General features: G+C 43.8%; 1 pseudogene; it reads left to right on the forward strand.

Annotated features, from left to right (window-relative positions):
- The first annotated feature begins 199 nt into the window (after positions 1 to 199).
- Positions 200 to 451, forward strand: LOC104617064 (annotated as a pseudogene).
- The last annotated feature ends 5,248 nt before the right edge of the window (positions 452 to 5,699 follow it).

The raw sequence follows: 5,699 nt of genomic DNA on the forward strand, positions 1-5,699 counted from the left end.
GCGCCCGGCGCGGCGTGGAGCCCGCCCGCCTCGCTGCGTTAGCCGCGCCGCGAAGAAGTGCCCTGCCGTGGCCTCGCCGCCTTCCCGAGCGGCTTTAGGTTCCCGAGATGGCCCTTTTCGGCTTTTCAAATCGGGTCTGATACGCACAGGGCGCAGACCGGTCCCGGGGGGACTGTTCCTCCTTCCCGCCAGCTCCGCCATGCCGTCCAGAGAGCCCTGGTCAGGGCACAGAGCGAACAGGTCCGCGGTGCCCGGCTCGAAGCCGGAGAGCCGTCAGCAGGAGTTACTGATAGCAGCCCTGGGGATGAAACTGGGTACTCAGAAGTCATCCGTGACAATCTGGCAACCTCTTAAACTCTTTGCTTATTCGCAGTTGACGTCGCTTGTCAGAAGAGCAACGCTGAAAGAAAATGAACATATTCCAAAATACGAGAAGATTCATAACTTCAAGGTAAGAGATTACGCCACTTATTTCTTCTTAAGGCACAGCAGCTGTAGTTTTTGTTTTAAAATGGGTCCGATATTAAAAGGAAATAATATATATGCAGACTGCGACTTTCTTGAGAACTTAAATGCTTCAATTAAATGTCATTGATGGTTAAATCAATTAGACATCTTTAGAGCATATCAGCAGAAGAACGAGGACTTTCTTGTTGACTGCTTGTGTGCATGTATTTCTTTCAATAATATTTGCCGTATCTAGGTTATCATCTCCGTTATTTAGAATTTTTTTATATACAGAGAGAGATGCTAAAGGTGAGAAAAACTGCCAAAGTTTTCTTTCGGTGCAAATGAATGTAGTTCAGTTTTACTTACGATGATATGATGCCAAAAAATCTTTTCGATCTGTGATTAGAGGATTAAACTGATCTTACCTCAGTTTGTCACTGGTAAATGGCTTTGGAGGTAAGAAGCATGTTCTACTGCATCTGGATTGAGCAGATGGTCTGCATTTCCCTTAGTTTCTGGCTTTTCTCCTGTGTTAATGAATTGAGTGTGTGGAGAGCAGCATGGCTTATACTATGGGGCTACTGGAGCTGCTGGCATTAGCAACTACCTTGTGTTTTAATAAAATTTACTTGGTCTTTAATATAGCTTCTGATTATTGTTTTAATGATTTTAAATAAACGATGCTCTTTGGTAAGAGAGACACGTGTCAATGCAACATATGCATGTTTTGTGTCTGTATCTGTAATAAGTGTCCAGTAAGGATTTAGTAATTTAACCTTTCGGTGGTCAAATGAATTGCATAAGAGGCAGTCTTTATTTGTAAGACTAAGTGAACTGCTGTTAAACTACATTCCTGCAGGTGATGGTACAAACTTCATATATAGTACCTGAAACCCAGATTTTATCTTTAATGTGTGGTTTTTGCCCCCGCGTAGCTTTTGCTTTTATTTATTTTAGGAGAAGGGGAAATCATTAATATAATAAAGGCATTTGGTGATATAAGCATCTGTTAATGGTCTTTTATTTTCAGTTTTGAGTTCCATCACATGCATGTGCATGTGTGAATGTACACATGCATGCATAGATGTATATTTACCTATCATCCATCTGATTTTATTTCAACCACCTTCTGGCTTTCAACTTCAGGTAATCACTAAAATGGGAAACTTTATATGATCAGGATGTTTTGTTTGACTTGAGTTCTTCAATAAAGCATGAATTTGAAAACCATGTATAAAACGTTATATGAAAAAGTGTTTAATATGAATGCTTGGCATAAAATAGTCCTGCTGGTTGTCAGTTAAATGCAGAGCATTTTTTCACAGGCTCCTGAAGTGTTCTAGAGATCTGAAACGTCTTGCAACTTTTCATTTGTTCCTTAGAGTTTGAAGGTAATTCTTGCAGATGCCAGCAGATAGCAAATTTCCATGTGCTATAGCACACATGGGATAATTCGTGTTGTGCACATCTGTATTCCTTAGTTGCTTTCCTTTAACAGCCTGAAACACATCTGTTTTGAAAATAATCCGGTAACCTGATTTTCATTAATTTGGGCTTGTTTATTTGTTTTTCTTCCAGAAACTATTTCTGCAAAGTTTGGAAGCTGTGAGTTTTCCAGTTTCTTAAAAAACAAACTGTGTGTCTGATCCAAGGTCATAGCTACAGCACAAGCTTTCCACACAGATTGTTTTCTTTATAATAGTTGTACTGTAATTCCTTTATACATACAGTTGCCAGAAAAACGTACCTTGAGAAGTAGCTCTTAAGTCGGTGAAATGGAGCCACCTCACACAGATCATTTTTGCTATGAAAAAGTAGACGGGAACAAACCCCTTGCCCCTTACGGGGTGTGCAGCCACCAACCTACCCACAGAAGGAATGCTGCTGGCGTTCACGAGCTCTAAATGTGGCCACTCTCCCATTTTTAAAAAATAACCATAAGCCCTTCATAATTACTGCGTTATGGATCTGAAATGAACGGCCATCATTAGCTCATGCGCTTCCCTCCTTTATCATTCCTTGCATCTGTCAAATTTGTCTTCTCACGTGCGTAGACATCATCATTTAAAGTGTCTGCAGACGTCTCCTAGGTTGCCTGCCAAGCAGCAAACGTGCCGCCCATGTGGGAAGGAAGGAAATGTCAGTCCCAGAGTCTTGAAGCTAGACTTTTGAAACAAAACAAGAAAAAACAACCCAGAACTTAAATAATTTTATATAGTTCAACTAACCGATAGTGACTGCTGTCCCCAGAGGCTCCACCAGCAGAAAGGAGGATGTACTCTGTACCTCTGTGGCTAATTTTCCCTTCGTTATACGGGCGGGAGGGAACAGACAGGGACCCTTAATCCTCTCCCCGCTGCTTCATTGATCAGGCACGTCGCTAGTCACGGAAATGAAGGGGTCTCAGAAATCCTTTTATACTGGACATGCTGTGACGTCCCGGCAGAGGGAGGAGAAGTGGGGAGTCATTGCCGCACAACTAGCGCTGTTGTCTTGGAGGAGGGAAGATGACAGCAGCAGCCGCTCGAAGGCGAGCTGGGGTTAGCGAACGCCCGAGAGGCTTGGCCTCAGGTTAGGAGACCTCCGTTCTCCCGTCGCCCCTGCACCTCCTGTCCCTGTGGGGTGGGTAGGTGGGGACGCAGGCGGAGCTCGGACCCTTAGACTCTGTTGGAAAGCTCAGGTAGAGGAACACAGTGGCAGGGAAGCAACGTAGTGATGGTCCTCACAGGAGTGCGGGTGCCTAGGGAAGGGGTGAAGACAAAAGCTGCTTTTAACTCTTGAATCATCAAGAAGGTCTCCTGAATAAATCTGTTCATCTCTTCTTTTTCACCCTGAGGGTTGTTTGAAAGAAGAATGTAAAGACGGTTCTGCTAGGAGGGCTGACATGGCTGGGTTTTTGAAAGATTTTCATCTTATTTAAATCTGCTGGGATGTGAGTTGTCTCCTGCCTGAAGTGAGACAGGGTGCTCTGCGGGCAGAGCTGGCCGGTGATGATCTCCAGCTCCGTAATATTTTCCTGACTGGTCCCTCGTGAGCACATCTCAAATGCAAATACAGGGTGGCTGAATTCTCTTAAATTAATCTCTGTAAGTAAAGAAAGGGGTGATGATTTATAAATGTCAGATCTGACTGAGTTTTTAATGCCTGTTCCTCAGGATGAGAGCTAGGTATTAAAAATCTTTTTTGAAGCGTATTTGGGCTTTTTCTAATTTATAAAAAGTTTTCAATTAATTAATTTCTGTGTTCTCTGTAAATCTTGCATAGAACATTCATTTTCTATTAATTTGAGTATGTCAGCTAAAAGGGATCTACATTGTTTGACACAGCATTTTATTTAGCTCTAATTGAATAATGGGATTTGAAGGTGAGCTAGGACTGTGAGTGTGACTTGATTGGGTCTCTCTGTTTGCATATTTGATTACTTTTGCTTTCTCTCCTTATACTCTGCTTTTCTGAAATCCATCATGCTGAACAAGATCTCTTGTAAAATGAATCATCAGAGCAAATCGGGACGGTCGCTTCAGCATCCTCAAAATTTCAGCCCCACCTTCTTTCACAGAAAGGCTTTTTCTCTCTTTCAATTTCTTACCCATTATGGGGAAGAAATCTCCCCACGCTCTCTGGTACACTTACATCTATATGGACACGTGTGTGTGATGGATATCAAGTTTGTTCTTCCACCAAATGTAGGTGAACAATAGCATCTTCTGTTTGGAAGCTCTGAGCGCGTTGTGGGGTGCTCTTTGAAGGGCTGACAAGGAGCATAGCTGAAGTCAGTGCTGTTACTTTCTTACGAAAAGAAGCTTTATCATAGGGGACAGTTCTCTAACATTTCATAGAAGTGGACAGAGTAGATATATACCTAATCATTCCCATAAGTTTATTCTACAGCTGATATTCTACAATTTATTCTACAGACCCTACCAATAAAAATGCTTTTTTCTGTCCCTTATAAATCTCATCTTTGCTTATCTCATCCCCAAATGCAGCAACTGTGATAGCTTGGAAATTAAAATACAATTTCTTACCTAGCTGATATCTGATCTGTTCAATAATTTTAAGGGGAGGAAGCAGCTGGGCACCTCCTGGGCAGGCAGGTGAAGGAGGAGCTTCAGGCAACAGCAGGAACCTCAAATTTGAGGGGAAAAGGGGCCTGTGACAAGGTGCCATGTGGATTGAAACATTCCAGGTTGTTTATTCAGAGGAGGACCGGGGGGACCTCTGGGTTGGGATGTGTGAGGTGGGCTTTAGGCCAAAGGACTTGCACAGCAGGGGAATCCAAGTCGGGTTTAAGGTTATGCCATCTTCTCTCTCCAGTGAGGCATTTTTTATTAGGGTACTGAATGCACAGGATTCCCTTTGCTCCATCCTCCGGACTTTCCTTCTCCGCATCTCCTCATCTCTCCATCTCCCCCCTACATCCCATAGTGTTTTGCCCTTAAATAAAAAGATACACCTAACGAGGTACCTTCTGCCCTGAGTCCATCCCTACCCGACAAGGAACACCTGCACCTCCTCCCCACCTGGGGCCATGCTTTGGACTTTGGCACTGACCTTGCTCCTTTGCCTGCCGTTTGCGTGGCGTTGGAGAAAACAGGAAAACCGTCCTTGAAAAATGTTAATGGCAAGTAGGGCAGTCATGGAAGAGGAGCATTAGCTGGGAGTTAGGGCATGGCAGCTGCAAAGGAAGAGGAAAGGGAAGAGTTGAGATTAACAGCAAGAAAACAGCAAGGTTTGGAGGGGGGAGGGGATAAAACTGGGCTCACTGGAGTTGAACCTGGGGGTAGGTTCAACGTGCCATCGTTAGTCAATGCAGTAACCTCCCCTTCACTTGGCAAATTTAAAAGAAGTCTGGACAAAACACCTTAAAGGTCTTCGCTCCACTCCAGCTTTTGTGACTCACGGGCCCTGGGGAATTTTTAGCTCCCTTGGCTGGTTGTAGGTATTCCTTCAGACACCTCCGGCTCCTGATGGCTTGAGCCGGTGGAGCACTCTGCAGGTGTTTTGTGACTGCCAGTAGTCCAAAGCATAAAATCGCTCTTCTGCCTAGATTAGTGCTGTGATGCTTCACTGAAGCAGGAAGGTGTCCGTGCCTGTCAGAGCTGGACTGAAATCTGTGTTCCTATGCATCATTTTCCCTGGGATATTGTCTCATTCCTCTCTTGCTCTTCACAAAATAGACATGTCTCCAGAAGGCGCTTTTTTTTTTTTTTTTTGCTATCTTTCTGTGCAGTATTTGGTACTGTCAT

This window comes from Phaethon lepturus, unplaced genomic scaffold (assembly GCF_000687285.1).
Source record: "Phaethon lepturus isolate BGI_N335 unplaced genomic scaffold, ASM68728v1 scaffold5292, whole genome shotgun sequence".
Taxonomy (NCBI): domain Eukaryota; kingdom Metazoa; phylum Chordata; class Aves; order Phaethontiformes; family Phaethontidae; genus Phaethon; species Phaethon lepturus.